This window comes from Dendrobates tinctorius, unplaced genomic scaffold, assembly GCF_039654945.1.
Source record: "Dendrobates tinctorius isolate UK_male_01 unplaced genomic scaffold, ASM3965494v1 ptg000060l, whole genome shotgun sequence".
In the NCBI taxonomy this organism is placed as follows: Eukaryota; Metazoa; Chordata; class Amphibia; order Anura; family Dendrobatidae; genus Dendrobates; species Dendrobates tinctorius.
Window position 1 is genome coordinate 38358147 of NW_027361728.1, and position 15516 is coordinate 38373662.

Genomic DNA, 15516 nt, shown 5'->3' on the forward strand with positions numbered 1-15516 from the left:
TGGGGATCGCCGCGCAGCAAAGAGATGACAATTTTAACCTGCTGCGCGGGGCTCCCCGACGAGTTAGGCTTCAAAGCAAAAAATAATTTACAATTATTTTTGAAACTCAAAAATTTAGATCGATCCCCAAAAAATACATCAGGTGTAGGAATCTTTGGTTCAACAGCATGTGAATGAGCAAGGTAGGCGGAAATTCCTCGCACTTCAGCAGCGAGCTGCTCCACACGATCAGACACTTGCTTTATCTCCATTGAGAGAAAAAAAAATTCCCCCTACGGCCTCAGAGATATAGAGGAAAGAATATACACACGATTGGAGCTAATTTTCCATTCAAAAAGTCAAATGGTGCTCCTTCCCTTCGGGACCCTGCCGTGTGCCCAAACAGTGGTTTATGATCACATATGAGGTATCAGTGCACTCAGGAGAAATTGCCCAACAAACTTTAGGATCCATTTTATCCCATTGCCCATGTGAAAATGAAAAAACTGAGGCTAAAAGAAAATTTTTGTGAAAAAAAAGTCCTTTTTTTTTACGGATCAATTTGTGAAGCACCTGGCCGTTCAAAGTGCTCACTATGCATCTAAATAAGTTCCTTGGAGGGTCTACTTTCCAAAATGGGGTCACTTGTGGGTGAGCTCCAATGTTTAGGCACACAGGGACTCTCCAAATGCGACATGGCAACCGCTAAATATTCCAGCATATTTTCCATTCAAAAAGTCAAATGGCGCTCCTTCCCTTCTGAGCCCTGCCGTGCGCCCAAACAGTGGTTTATGACCACATATGAGGTATCGGTGTACTCAGGAGAAATTGCCCAACAAGTTTTAGGATCCATTTTATCCTGTTGCCCATGTGAAAATGAAAAAATTGATGCTAAAAGAAAATTTTTGTTGGAAAAATTAAAATGTTCATTTTTTCCTTCCACATTGCTTTAGTTACTGTGAAGCACGTGAAGGGTTAATAGTCTTCATGAATGTAGTTTTGAGTAGCTTGAGGGGTGCAGTTTTTAGAATGGTGTCACTTTTGGGTATTTTCTGCCATATAGACCCCTCAAAGTGACTTCATAGAATCATAGAATCATAGAATCGTAGAGTTGGAAGGGACCTCCTGGGCCATCTGGTCCAACCCCCTGCTCAAAGCAGGATTCGCTAAATCATCCCAGTCAGATGTCTGTCCAGCCTCTGTTTGAAGACTTCCATTGAAGGAGAACTCACCACTTCTCGTGGCAGCCTGTTCCACTCATTGATCACTCTAACTGTCAAAAAGTTTTTTCTAATATCTAATCTGTGTCTCCTCCCATTCAGTTTCATCCCATTGCTTCTAGTCTTTCCTTGTGCAAATGAGAATAAAGTTGATCCTTCTACAATGTGACAGCCCTTGAGATATTTGTAGACAGCTATTAAGTCTCCTCTCAGTCTTCTCTTTTGCAAACTAAACATTCCCAAATCCTGCAACCTTTCCTCATAAGACAGGGTTTGCAGACCGGTCACCATTCTGGTCGCTCTTTTCTGAACTTGCTCCAGTTTGTTGATGTCTTTTTTAAAATGTGGTGCCCAAAACTGGACACAATATTCCAGATGAGGTCTGACCAAAGAGGAGTAGAGGGAAATAATGACTTCACGTGATCTAGACTGTATGCTTCTGTTAATACATCCTAGAATTGCATTTGCCTTTTTTGCTGCTGCATCACACTGTTGACTCATATTCAGTCTGTGATCTATTAGTATACCCAAGTCTTTTTCACATGTGCTGTCACTTAGCCCTATTCCTCCCATTCTATATATGCTTTTTTCATTTTTATTGCCCAGATGTAGTACTTTGCATTTCTCCCTCTTAAAAACCATTCTGTTAGTTGCTGCCCACTTCTCCAGTTTATTTAAATCTTTTTGAATCCTCTCTCTCTCTTCTCTAGTATTAGCTATCCCTCCTAGCTTTGTGTCATCAGCAAATTTAATCAGTTTACCCTCAATTCCTTCATCTAAATCGTTGATAATGATGTTGAACAATACAGGGCCCAGGACAGAGCCCTGTGGTACCCCACTTGAGACATTCTTCCAACTGGATGTGCAGCCATTTACGACCACTCTTTGGGTCCGATCACTAAGCCAGTTATGAATCCACCTAACAGTTGCCTTGTCCATTCCATACTTAGTCATTTTTTCAATAAGGATTGTATGAGAGACTTTGTCAAATGCTTTGCTGAAGTCAAGATATACTATATCTACAGCATTTCCTTGATCCACCCAATCAGTGATACCGTCATAGAAGGAAATTAAGTTAGTCTGACATGACTTATTAGTTACAAACCCATGCTGACTCTGCTTAATCACTTCATTCTTATCCAGGTATTGACATACATGTTGTTTAATAATTTGTTCAAAGATCTTTCCTGGTATAGAAGTCAGACTCACCGGCCTATAGTTGCCTGGGTCCACCTTCTTCCCCTTTTTGAAGATAGGAACAACATTTGCTCTTCAAATGTGAGGTGGTCCCTAAAAAAAATGGTTTTGTAAATTTTGTTGTAAAAATGAGAAATCGCTGGTCAACTTTTAACCCTTATAACTTCCCAACAAAAAAAATTTTGTTCCAAAATTGTGCTGATGTAAAGTAGACATGTGGGAAATGTTATTTATTAACTATTTTGTGTCACATAACTCTCTGGTTTAATGGAATAAAAATTTCTGTTTTTTTCACAAATAAATGCAAACATTATTGACCTAAGTTTACCTCTAACATGAAGCCCAATATGTCACGAAAAAACAATCTCAGAATCGCTAGGATCCGTTGAAGCGTTCCTGAGTTATTACCTCATAAAGGGACACTGGTCAATATGGCCAAAAATGGCCAGGTCATTAAGGTCAAAATAGGCTGGGTCATGAAGGGGTTAAAGAGATGTATAATATTTTATCCAAGCTTGGTGGAACATAAGAACACACAACGCAGATGTCAAAAGCACAGGTACATGTGTTTACTGATGAAATAAAATGTTTATCCATTATTTTGCAAGGGGGAATGAGCAAAAGATAGATTTCCATCGTGACAATCCAAAAATATTGACCTGAGTTGACTTAGCACAGCGATAGATAGAACCCCTACGGAGCTACGAGATCTCCATATGGCACCATATTACAGGAGTTTTCACCCCTAGAAGCGATGCTTAATATTGAGCTACAATGCACAAAATAGAATGATGGGAACACGTAGATTGTACATCAAATCTCCATGAAGGAAAGTTGATAATCGTTACCGATATAAATTAAGTAACTTGTTGAGAATAAAATGACAAATCAATGGTCAGTAGGGACCAAAATTTTTATCTGTCCCAGGGTTGGATTCCAAATCATCCCAAAAATCTAAGTAAAAAGCGGAAATCACAGGCGGATCTAAGGTCAATTTCATCACGGCAACTCGTAATGTGACACATTAGCAGGTAAGGGCCCCATGTGCCTATGTGGAAATCCTACAATGGGTGTGTGTTATGATTGAGTCACCGTAGGAGGCAAAAACAGAAATGCTAGCTAAGTCCAGAAAACCAGAGAAGTTGGCAACTATCAGATTGCAGACCCCTGAACCTATCAACACAACTAGCAGTAGCCATGGGGGGTTCCTACGATGACCTAGACCCCTCGATCACAGCCGGAGAGATACATAGGCCTAAAGAAGGAAAGGGGAAATCTAACTGCCCCAGAGCAGACCCCAAAGCAATAGGCAGCCCCCCACATATAATGACGGTGAAGCAAGATGAAAACACTTACACAGACAGAAAGACAGACTGAGCAAAGACGGGGCCCAAAAACTACCTAGATAGGAACGGAGAGGAAGGCTGCTGTCTGCAATCTGCCAAAACCCTATCAGAGACAAAAGCCAACAAGCTGATATAAAAATGGCCCTGAAGCAACTAAGCTTCAAAACTAAATCAGCTCTCAGGTACTTTCTGAAGATAGAGCTAACGGAACACTGCACACTCCAGCAGGGAGTGGCAGAATCCAAAAAGCAAGAAAAACAAAAACAAATCTTAAATGCAAAAAGGCAAAACAGAAAACTTAGCTTTAGGAGAGCAGGAATCAGACTGGTGTCCAAGAGTCCACAGAGAAATCACCCGCAGGGCAGAAAGGGCGTAGGCTGCCTTAAATCCAGTCAGTGACTCCACTCAGCCAATCGTCTTCATTAGTCCCAGGTGCCTGATAATCAGGCTCACTACCTTCCTTCACTAGAATAGGGAGTTCACCAGGCCTCAGTGACGGAGGGGAAAATGAACTCACAACAGGTGTGCCAATGATGGGATTCCGGGTGGTGTCCTGGGGCATATCCTGCCAGACCTGGATCACGACATCAGTGGCTCCTGGAAAGTTTGTGGCACTTCTTGGCAGTGTCAGATGCACAGATACACAGGTGAGGGCAACGTAAGGGACAGTCAATTACGTCATAGCCACCATCATTCAGGGTCTGCTTGCCTATTCTGGTCATATGAAGCTGAGCATTGTCCTGTACCAAGAATCGATGGCCAATGACTCTGAGGATTTAATTGTAACATCATTCAGAGAAGTATATGCCTGCACAGACCATGGCTGTTCCATGGTTAAAGAATCCATGTTGGACAATGATGTTGACATCATAACGTTTACCACAATGTCTCCAAATTCTTTCATTCCTCTCACATGTGTTCAGTGTGAACCTGCTCTCATCTATGAACATAACGGGGCACCAGAGGCAGACCTGCCAAATCTGGTGTTCTCTGGTGAATGCAATTCTAACTGGTGCTGGACTGTGAACCCAGGTCCCACTACAGGATGTTGGGTCATCATGCCGCCCTTTTGGAGTCTGTTTCTGATAAATACATTGACCCCAGTAACCAGCAGAAGGATATTTTCTAGGGCTATAAAGATGGGGGTAGTATAACTGTAAGAAGTATGGGGGCATTATTATTGTGTAGGAGCACAGAGGAGGCACCGTTTTTGTGTGAGGCACAAAAGGAGGGTACTAATACTACTTGGCACAGAAGGGGAATTATTACTGTCTATAGCACTGGTTATAGCACTATACAGTTTGAATAGAGGTTGGGGAATGTGAGAAAAGTGCTGCAAAAGCAGTAAGCCAAAGATGTCTGTGAGTTACATGCTGCAGGGACAAGTTATGGATGGAATAAGTGATCATGGCGGTCTGGGCAGAGTGGAAAATTAAAGTGAATGATTATGATCATCGAAAACGTCACTACTGATAATAACCTGTGCAGTACACACGTATATGGTCTGCAGAGTGCTGGTGTAGCACTGATATTACTGGTCACTATATGGTGGTAATATTAGTCCTAGAACAGACGTTTGGATTAATTATCAGTATGGCGGTATTATCACTACTGTATATGCCGGTAATATGTTGTTATGGACAGGCAATATTATTTGGCTATTATATTGCAGTATTGATGCTAATATTGATCTTGGAAATGTCATGTTTATTAAAGGAGTTGTCTACCCCTGAGTAGATTTTCAGCAAGTAATGCAGCTTGTTGTATCCTAATGGTGTGTAAAGCACACATCATTAGGATTCTGTTCTGTTTACCGTGTCTAGCGGTCATCAAATTTATGCAATTATGCAAAATGAACATTCACTTGACAACTGCTGGAGCCAGAAAATGGAGCCGAATCATAACAGTGTGTGCATTACACACGACTAGTATTCAAGATACTGCACTACTTGTTGAAAATTCTCAGGGGTCAACAATATCTTTAGAGGTCAGTATGATGCCATTATTCTGCTGTTTATATACAGTGGATAACAAGTGGTTTAAATTTGGCACTAAAGTGACTTTACCTAAAACTGGATGTCCCTCAAAAATTGATGAGAAGACGAGAAAAAAAATTGGTCCTGGAGCCGTCAAGAGTTCTGCAGAAACATTAAACATTAAAGGAGCTGCAGTAATTTCTGTTTCTGCATTTCATGCTTCTGATTTTATACAAGCTATGACTGATCAGTGACCTCTGATCTATGGTTTCTCCCCTGATTGGCTCTGGTATAACATCTGATCAGTGACCTCTGATCTATGGTTTCTCCCCTGATTGGCAATGCTATAACATGTTCTGTTAACTGCAAGACCTTGTGGAGAATCCCGACCGCCCACGTCTGTGGTCATGTGATGTTGGCCATGTTCTCCTATCTCTCATATGCTGGTGACCATTTTAAGTGATTTGTGTGACTTAGGTGATTTGTGTGAATTTGATGGCTTTGGCAAATATCAAAAACGTTCACGCAAATGCAATTAGCTCATCTCTACACTGTATCTACTGTACCTACGAAAGGAGGTGGATGACATCTACAGGTAGGCATATCCTTATAGCAGTGCTCTCAATGCTTAACCCTTTCCTACATTAGACGTACTATTCCGTCCATGTGACCTGGGACCTAAGTCCCAAGGATGGAATAGTACATCTAGTGCAATCAGCTGCGCTCACGGGGGGAGCGCAGCTGATCGCGGCCGGGTGTCAGTTGATTATCACAGCTGACACCCGGCACTATGTGTCAGGGGCGGTCACGGACCGCCCCCGATACGTTAACGTTAACCCCTGGCACACTATGATCAAACATGATCGCGGTGTACCGGGGTTAAAGGAAGCATTGGCAGGGAGGGGGCTCCCTCCGTGCTTCCCTGAAACCCCCACAGCAGCGCAATGTGCAGCGCTGCTGCGGGGGCCTCCCTCCCTGCAGGTCCCCGGATCCAATATGGCGACGGGGACCTTCGGGGGCCTGCAGGGAGCTGGCTTCCTCACTGCCCGCAGAGCGCAGGCATGAGGAAGCCTGCAGCAGTGCCTGTGGCAGATCGCTGATCTGTCACAATGATCTGTGATGTGACAAATCAGCAACATCAGGGACATTAAAATAAAGTAAAAAAAAGTGTAAAAATAATTTTTAAAAAATCGCTAAATAAATTAAAAAAAAATATTCCCTAATAAATTCATTTTTTGAAAATAAAAAAAACAATAAAAGTACACATATTTGGTATCGCCGCGTCCGTAATGACCCACCCTATAAAACTGTCCCATTAGTTAACCCCTTTAGCAAACCCCTTAAAAAATAAAAATAAAAAACGAAGCAAAAAATAATGATTTAGTATCTTACCGCCGAGCAAAAAGTGCAATAACGCGCGATCAAAAATACACATATAAATATCCATGGTACCGCTGAAAACGTCATCTTGTCCCGCAAAAAAATGAGCCACCACACAGCATCATCAGCAAAAAATAAAAAAGTTATAGCGCGCAGAATAAAGCGATGCAAAAATAATTATTTTTTATATAAAATTGTTTTCATTGCATAAAAGCGCCAAAACATAAAAAAAGACATAAATGAGGTATCGCTGTAACCGTACTGACCCGAAGAATAAAATCACTTTATCAATTTTACCGCACGCGGAACGGTGTAAGCGCACCCCCCAAAAGAAATTCATGTAACGCTGGTTTTTGTTCATTCTGCGTCCCAAAAATCGGAATAAAAAGCGATCAAAAAATGTCACGTACCCGAAAATGGTACCAATAAAAACGTCAATTCGTCCCGCAAAAAATAAGATCTCACATGACTCGGTGGGTCAAAATATGGAGAAATTATAGCTCTCAAAATATGGTGATGCATAAACTATTTTTACAATAAAAAAACCTGCCAAACATAAAAACCTGCTATAAATAGTAAATCAAACCCCCCATTATCACCCCCTTAGTTAGGGAAAAATATTAAAATAAAAAATAATTTATTTATTTCCATTTTCCCATTAGGGCTAGGGTTAGGGCTGAGATTAGGGTTGAGGGTGTGTTGGGGTTAGGGTTGGAGTTAGAATTGGGGGGTTTCCATTGTTTTGGCACATCAGGGGCTTTCCAAACGCGACATGGCGTCCGATGTCAATTCCAGCCAAAAAAGTTAAATGGCGCTGCTTCCCTTTCGAGCTCTGCCATGTGCCCAAATAGAGGTTTACCCCCATATATGGGGTATCAGCGTACTCAGGACAAATTGCACAATAACTTTTGGGGTCCTGTTACTCTTGGGAAAATTAAAAATTGGGGGTGAAAAGATCATTTTTGTGGAAAAAATATGATTTTTTTAATTGTGCGACTGTACGTTATAAACTTCTGTGAAGCCCTTGGGGGTTCAAAGTGCTCACCACATATCTAGATAAGTTCCTTGGGGGGTCTAGTTTCCAAAATGGGGTCACTTGTGGGGGGTTTCCACTGTTTAGGCACATCAGGAGCTCTCCAAACGTGACATGGCGTCCGATCTGATTTCCAGCCAATTTTGCAATGAAAAAGTCAAACGGCGCTCCTTCCCTTCCGAGCTCTGCCATGCGCCCAAACAGTGGTTCCCCCCCACATATCAGGTATCGGCGTACTCAGGGCAAATTGCACAATAACTTTTCCAGTCCAATTTCTCCTGATACCCTTAGTAAAATTAAAAAATTGAACCTGAAGTAATTTTTTTTGTGAAAAAATGTTAAATGTTCATTTTTTTTTAAACATTCAAAATATTCCTGTGAAGCACCTGAAGGGTTAATAAACTTCTTGATTGTGGTTTTGAGCACCTTGAGGGGTGCAGTTTTTAGAATAGAGTCACTTTTGGGTATTTTCTATCATATAGACCCCTCAAAGTGACTTCAAATGTGACGTGTTCCTTAACAAAAATAAAATGCTGTTGTAAAAATGAGAAATCGCTGGTCAACTTTTAACCCTTATAAATTGTGCTGATGTAAAGTAAACATGTGGGAAATGTTATTTATGAAGATTTTTTGAGTGCCATATCTCTGTGATTTAAGAGCATAAAAACTCAAAGTTGGAAAATTGTGAAATTTTCAAAATTTTTGCCAAATTTCCATTTTTTTCACAAATAAATGCAAGTTACATGAATGAAATTTTACCACTAACATGAAGTACAATATGTCACAAGAAAGCAGTGTCCGAATCACCAGGATCCATTTAAGCGTTTTAGAGTTATTACCTCATAAAGGGACAGTGGTCAGAATTGTAAAAATTGGCCCGGGAATTAACATGCAAACCACCCTTGGGAGTAAGGGGTTGCATTTTCCCTATATCTAGAGAGGTTTAGGTTGGAGACCACTGCCTTTTGGACTAAATATTTATTAGAAAGTAGACACAAAAAGAAAATCAGATAGGTATGGTGGAGACAATGTGTGATCAAAAGAGAAAATTGATTCTAGGAGAAACTTACCGGATCACTTCACTTGACACAAGAGCCATAATGATGAATGAAATGTTCCATGTAATATGCACTTTTTCTCTTATTATACATTTAGGGCATGGTACTCGGGTCTTTGAGGCATATACTGTAATTCTTCTTACTCCAGGGACAGACATTGTGCCATGACAGGCACGCTTTCCTTCCATTTCAATACAGTACGGCAGCATTTTATTTTGCTTCTCATTTAGATATTGTAGATACCAGAATAGTAGATATTTTGGATAACTGAACATTGCTAATACTGAATATACTCCCAACCATTTATAAAATGTCCCCATTTATAAAAATGCAAGTGAGCTAGCCTATGTGTGCACAGGGTTATTTTAGACTTTCAAAAATAATGAGTTTTCAAGTGGATGACATTTTAAAGAAGACCTTTCACAAAATATTTAATACTCAACTTCAGCTACCATGTAATAGTAGCTTCAGAGCAGAATAAAACATTTTTTCGATATATATTTTAATTTTGCCTCTCTGTTGCAGAGATATTAGCGATCAAAGTATTTGGCACCTAAATGGTTAGTAGGGATGAGCGAACCTATAGAAATTTGGTTTCGGCTGAACTTGAGAAAAAAGTTTGCTTTGGGTCCGAACTTGAACCGAACTCAATAGAAGTCAATTGGGACCCGAACTTTGGTGCTGTTAAATGGCTGGAAAATAGTCATAGTAAGGGCTAGGGGGCTGCAAAGGGTATCAATATGGGGATAAGATCAGGATAATTGCTCTGAAAAAAAATTTGGATAGGAAAATGACTTAAAATAACAGAATTTTTTTAAAAAATGTCAATAATAATGTTGATCCAGGAGGTGTAGGTCCACGTGGAGCAGTGCCTTGAGTGTGTAGTTTACTATACTTGTTAATAAATAAATAAAAATTGCATGGGGTTCCCCCCTATTTTTAATAACCAACCAAGGGAAAGCAGGCAGCTGTGAGCTGATCTTTTTATGCTGAGAAGGGGCTAACATCCACTTAGCTTCCCAGTCTATTAGTATCAGCACCCAGCTGTCTGGTATTCCTTAGCTGGTTATTAAAAATGGGGGGACCATAAAAAAGTGACATGGGGTCCACCCTATTTTTAATAACAAGCAAAGGCTAAAGAGACAGATGCGGGCTGATATTAATAGGCTGGCAAGTGGCCCCTTCACAGACTAATAACACCGCCCAAGAAATGGTGCATACATTGGATCCACTAATTCTGGTGCTTAGCTTTGGCTCTTCCCGCTTGAACTAAATAAAGTTCGGTCAAACCCAACGGACCTGAGCATCCACCAGTTCGTCCATCTTTAATTTCAAGCTATGCCAATGATCCACTTGCAAATGCCCCTAAAACAATCAGAAACACTTTCCTTATTTGCATTAAGAAAATCTCTTTAGTGATCTGATTCAAGGTAATATTATCCTGTAAGTAACTTGCCCTTTGCTCTTCCTTCATTGATCCTTAAAAACTTGAGCAACGATCCATGAAATAACAGGTCGATCGACGCTCCTTTAAAGACCTTGCTAATTGTTTAAGAACAAGTAATTATTAATAAAGTTTGGTCGTCATAACTATAGCATCCTTGTAAGTCATATACCACACTTTTAGCTCCTGTATTTGGCATAACATGGTATAAATAGTGCCTTGACGGCCCATTTAATGCCAATTTTTTTCCTCTCGGTGACTCAAGAGCTAAAGGTCCAGTTTTTGGCAAATCTCAACTTTTCCTCATGCCTACTCCAAGATGTTCAAATTATGCAGCAATACAGCATTACCTTGCTTTTATACAGCTGTGGCCAAAAGTATTGACACCCCTGCAATTCTGTCAGATAATACTCAGTTTCTTCCTGAAAAAGACTGCAAACACAAATTCTTTGGTATTATTATCTTCATTTAATTTGTCTTAAATGAAAAAACACAAAAAGAATTGTCCTAAAGCCAAAATGGATATAATTCCGCACCAAACATAAAAAAGAGGGTGGACAAAAGTATTGGCACTGTTCGAAAAATCATGTGATGCTTCTCAAATTTGAGTAAATAACAGCACCTATAACTTACCTGTGGCACCTAACAGGTGTTGGCAATAACTAAATCACACTTGCAGCCAGTTGACATGGATTAAAGTTGACTCAACCTCTGTCCTGTGTCCTTGTGTGTACCACATTGAGCATGGAGAAAAGAAAGAAGACCAAAGAACTGTCTGAGGACTTGATAAACCAAATTGTGAGGAAGCATGAGCAATCTCAAGGCTACAAGTCCATCTCCAAAGACCTGAATGTTCCTGTGTCTACCGTGCGGTGTCATCAAGAAGTTTAAAGCCCATGGCACTGTGGCTAACCTCCCTGGATGTGGACGGAAAAGAAAAATTGACAAGAGATTTCAACGCAAGATTGTGCAGATGTTGGATAAAGAACCTCGACTAACATCCAAACAAGTTCAAGCTGCCCTGCAGTCCGAGGGTACAACAGTGTCAACCCGTACTATCCATCGGTGTCTGAATGAAAAGGGACTGCATGGTAGGAGACCCAGGAAGACCCCACTTCTTACCCCGAGACACAAAAAAGCCAGGCTGGAGTTTGCCAAAACTTACCTGAAAAAGCCTAAAACATTTTGGAAGAATGTTCTCTGGTCAGATGAGACAAAAGTAGAGCTTTTTGGGCAAAGGCATCAACATAGAGTTTACAGGAGAAAAAAAAGAGGCATTCAAAGAAAAGAACATGGTCCCTTCAGTCAAACATGGCGGAGGTTCCCTGATGTTTTGGGGTTGCTTTGCTGCCTCTGGCACTGGACTGCTTGACCGTGTGCATGGCATTATGAAGTCTGAAGACTACAACAAATTTTGCAGCATAATGTAGGGCCCAGTGTGAGAAAGCTGGGTCTCCCTCAGAGGTCATGGGTCTTCCAGCAGGACAATGACCCAAAACACACTTCAAAAAGCACTAGAAAATGATTTGAGAGAAAGCACTGGAGACTTCTAAGGTGGCCAGCAATGAGTCCAGACCTGAATCCCATAGAACACCTGTGGAGAGATCTAAAAATGGCAGTTTGGAGAAGGCACCCTTCAAATACAAGGGACCTGGAGCAGTTTGCCAAAGAAGATTGGTCTAAAATTCCAGCAGAGCATTGTAAGAAACTCATTGATGGTTACCGGAAGCGGTTGGTCGCAGTTATTTTGGCTAAAGGTTGTGCAACCAAGTATTAGGCTGAGGGTGCCAATACTTTTGTCTGGCCCATTTTTGGAGTTCTGTGTGAAATGATCAATGTTTTGCTTTTTGCTTCATTCTCTTTTGTGTTTTTTCAGTTAAGACAAATTAAATGAAGATAATAATACCAAAGAATTTGTGTTTGCAATCATTTTCAGGAAGATACTGAGTATTATCTGACAGAATTTCAGAGGTGTCAATACTTTTGGCCACAACTGTACATAAATGCACTAGAAGGCTCATTTTCTTTACTAACTTTAAGAGTGAAAAGATTCTTCTCACGATAATTCCTGGGAAGCTGGGATGGTAACCTTTTGGTAATGACCTAGCTTGAATTTTTTTAACAATTTGATTCTGTCTCAGTTTTTCATTTATTTTTAAGAGGAAAAAAAAAAAGAATTTTGTTTTAACACCTTCACTACCAAGGGTGGTTTGCACGTTAACTACCGGGCCAATTTTTACAATTCTGACCACTGTCCCTTTATGAGGTCATAACTCTGGAACGCTTCCATGGATCCCGGTGATTCTGACATTGTTTTCTCGTGACATATTGTACTTCATGTTAGTGGTAAAATTGCATTCAAATAACTTGCGTTTATTTGTGAAAAAAACGGAAATTTGGCGAAAATTTTGAAAATTTCGCAATTTTCCTACTTTGAATTTTTATGCCCTTAAATCACAGCGATACGGCACACAAAAAACTTAATACATAACATTTCCCACATGTTTACTTTACATGAGCACAATTTTGGAACCAAAATTTTTTTTTGTTAGGAAGTTATAAGGGTTAAAAATTGACCAGCGATTTCTCATTTTTGCAACACCATTTTATTTTTAGGGACTACTTCACATTTGAAGCCACTTTGAGGGGTCTATATGATAGAAAATACCCAAAAGTGACACCATTCTAAAAAATGCACCCCTTAAGGTGCTTAAAACCACATTCAAGAAGTTTATTAACCCTTTAGGTGCGTCACAGGAATTTTTTGAATATTAAAAAAAAAAATGAACATTTAACTTTTTTTCACAAAAAAAATACTTCAGGTTCAATTTTCTTTATTTTACCAAGGGTAACAGGAGAAATTGGACTGCAAAAGTTATTGTACAATTTGTCCTGAGTACGCTGATACCTGATATGTGGGGGGGAACCACTGTTTCGGCGCATGGCAGACCTCAGTAGGGAAGGAGCGCCGTTTGACTTTTTCAATGCAAAATTGGCTGGAATTCAGATCGGACGCCATGCCGCGTTTGGAGAGCCCCTGATGTACCTAAACAGTGGAAACCCCCCAAGTGACCCCATTTTGGAAACTAGACCCCCCAAGGAACTTATCTAGATATGTGGTGAGAACTTTGAAGCCACAAGGGCTTCACAGAAGTTTATAACGTACAGCGGTACAATTAAAAAATCATATTTTTTCCACAAAAATGATCTTTTCACCCCCAATTTTTATTTTTCCAAGGGTAACAGGACCTTAAAAGTTATTGTGCAATTTGTCCTGAGTACGCTGATACCCCATATGTGGGTGTAAATGACTATTTGGGCGCATAGCAGAGCTCGGAAGGGAAGCAGCGCCATTTGACGTTTTTGGCTAGAATTGAGATCGGACACCATGTCGCGATTGGAAAACCCCTGATGTACCAAAACACTAGAAACCCCCCACAAATGACACCATTTTGGAAACTAGACCCCCCAAGGAACTTATCTAGATGTGTGGTGAGCACTTTGAACCCCCCAGTGCTTCACTGAAGTTTATAACGTACAGCAGTACAATTAAAAAATCATATTTTTTCCACAAAAATGATCTTTTCACCCTCAATTCTTATTTTTCCAAAAGTAACAGGACCATAAAAGATATTGTGCAATTTATCCTGAGTACGCTGATACCCCACATGTGGGTGTAAACCACTATTTGGGCGCATGGCAGAGCTCGGAAGGGAAGCAGCGCCATTTGACGTTTTTGGCTGGAATTGAGATCGGACACCATGTCGCGTTAGGAAAGCCCCTGATGTACCAAAACAGTAGAAACCCCCCACAAATGACACCATTTTGGAAACTAGACCCCCCAAGGAACTTATCTAGATGTGTGGTGAGCACTTTGAACCCCCCAGTGCTTCACTGAAGCTTATAACGTCCGGGCGTGAAAATAAAAAAATCGTATTTTTTCCACAAACATCATCTTTTAGTCCCCATTTTTTTATTTTCCCAAGGGTAACAGGAGAAATTGGACCACAAAAGTTGTTGTCCAATTTGTCCTGAGTACGCTGACACCCCATATGTGGGAGAAAACTACTGTATGGACACACGTCAGGGCTTGGAAGGGAAGTAGTGACGTTTTGGAATGCAGACTTTGATGGAATGGTCTGTGGGTGTCATGTTGCCTTTGGAGAGCCCCTAATGTACCTAAACAGTGAAAACCCCCCACAAATGATCCCATTTTGGAAACTAGACCCCCTGAGGAACTTATCTAGATGTGTGGTGAGCACTTTGAACCCCCAAGGGCTTCACAGAAGTTTATAATGCCCAGGCATGAAAATAAAAAAATCGTATTTTTTCCACAAACATGATCAATTAGTCCCCAATTTTTTTATTTTCCCAAGGGTAACAGGAGAAATTGGACCCCAAAAGTTGTTGTCCAATTTGTCCTGAGTACGCTGATACCTCATATGTGGGAGAAAACTACTGTATGGGCACACATCAGGGCTCGGAAGGGAAGTAGTGACGTTTTGGAATGCAGACTTTGATGGCATGGTCTGTGGGTGTCATGTTGCCTTTGGAGAGCCCCTAATGTACCTAAACAGTGAAAACCCCCCACAAATGATCCCATTTTGGAAACTAGACCCCCTAATGAACTTATCTAGATGTGTGGTGAGCACTTTGAACCCCCCAGTGCTTCACAGAAGTTTATAACGACCGGGCGTGAAAATAAAAATATCGTATTTTTTCAACAAACATCATCATTTAGTCCCCAATTTTTTTATTTTCCCAAGGGTAACAGGAGAAATTGGACCCCAAAAGTTGTTGTCCAATTTGTCCTGAGTACGCTGATACCTCATATGTGGGAGAAAACTACTGTATGGGCACACGTCGGGGCTCGGAAGGGAAGT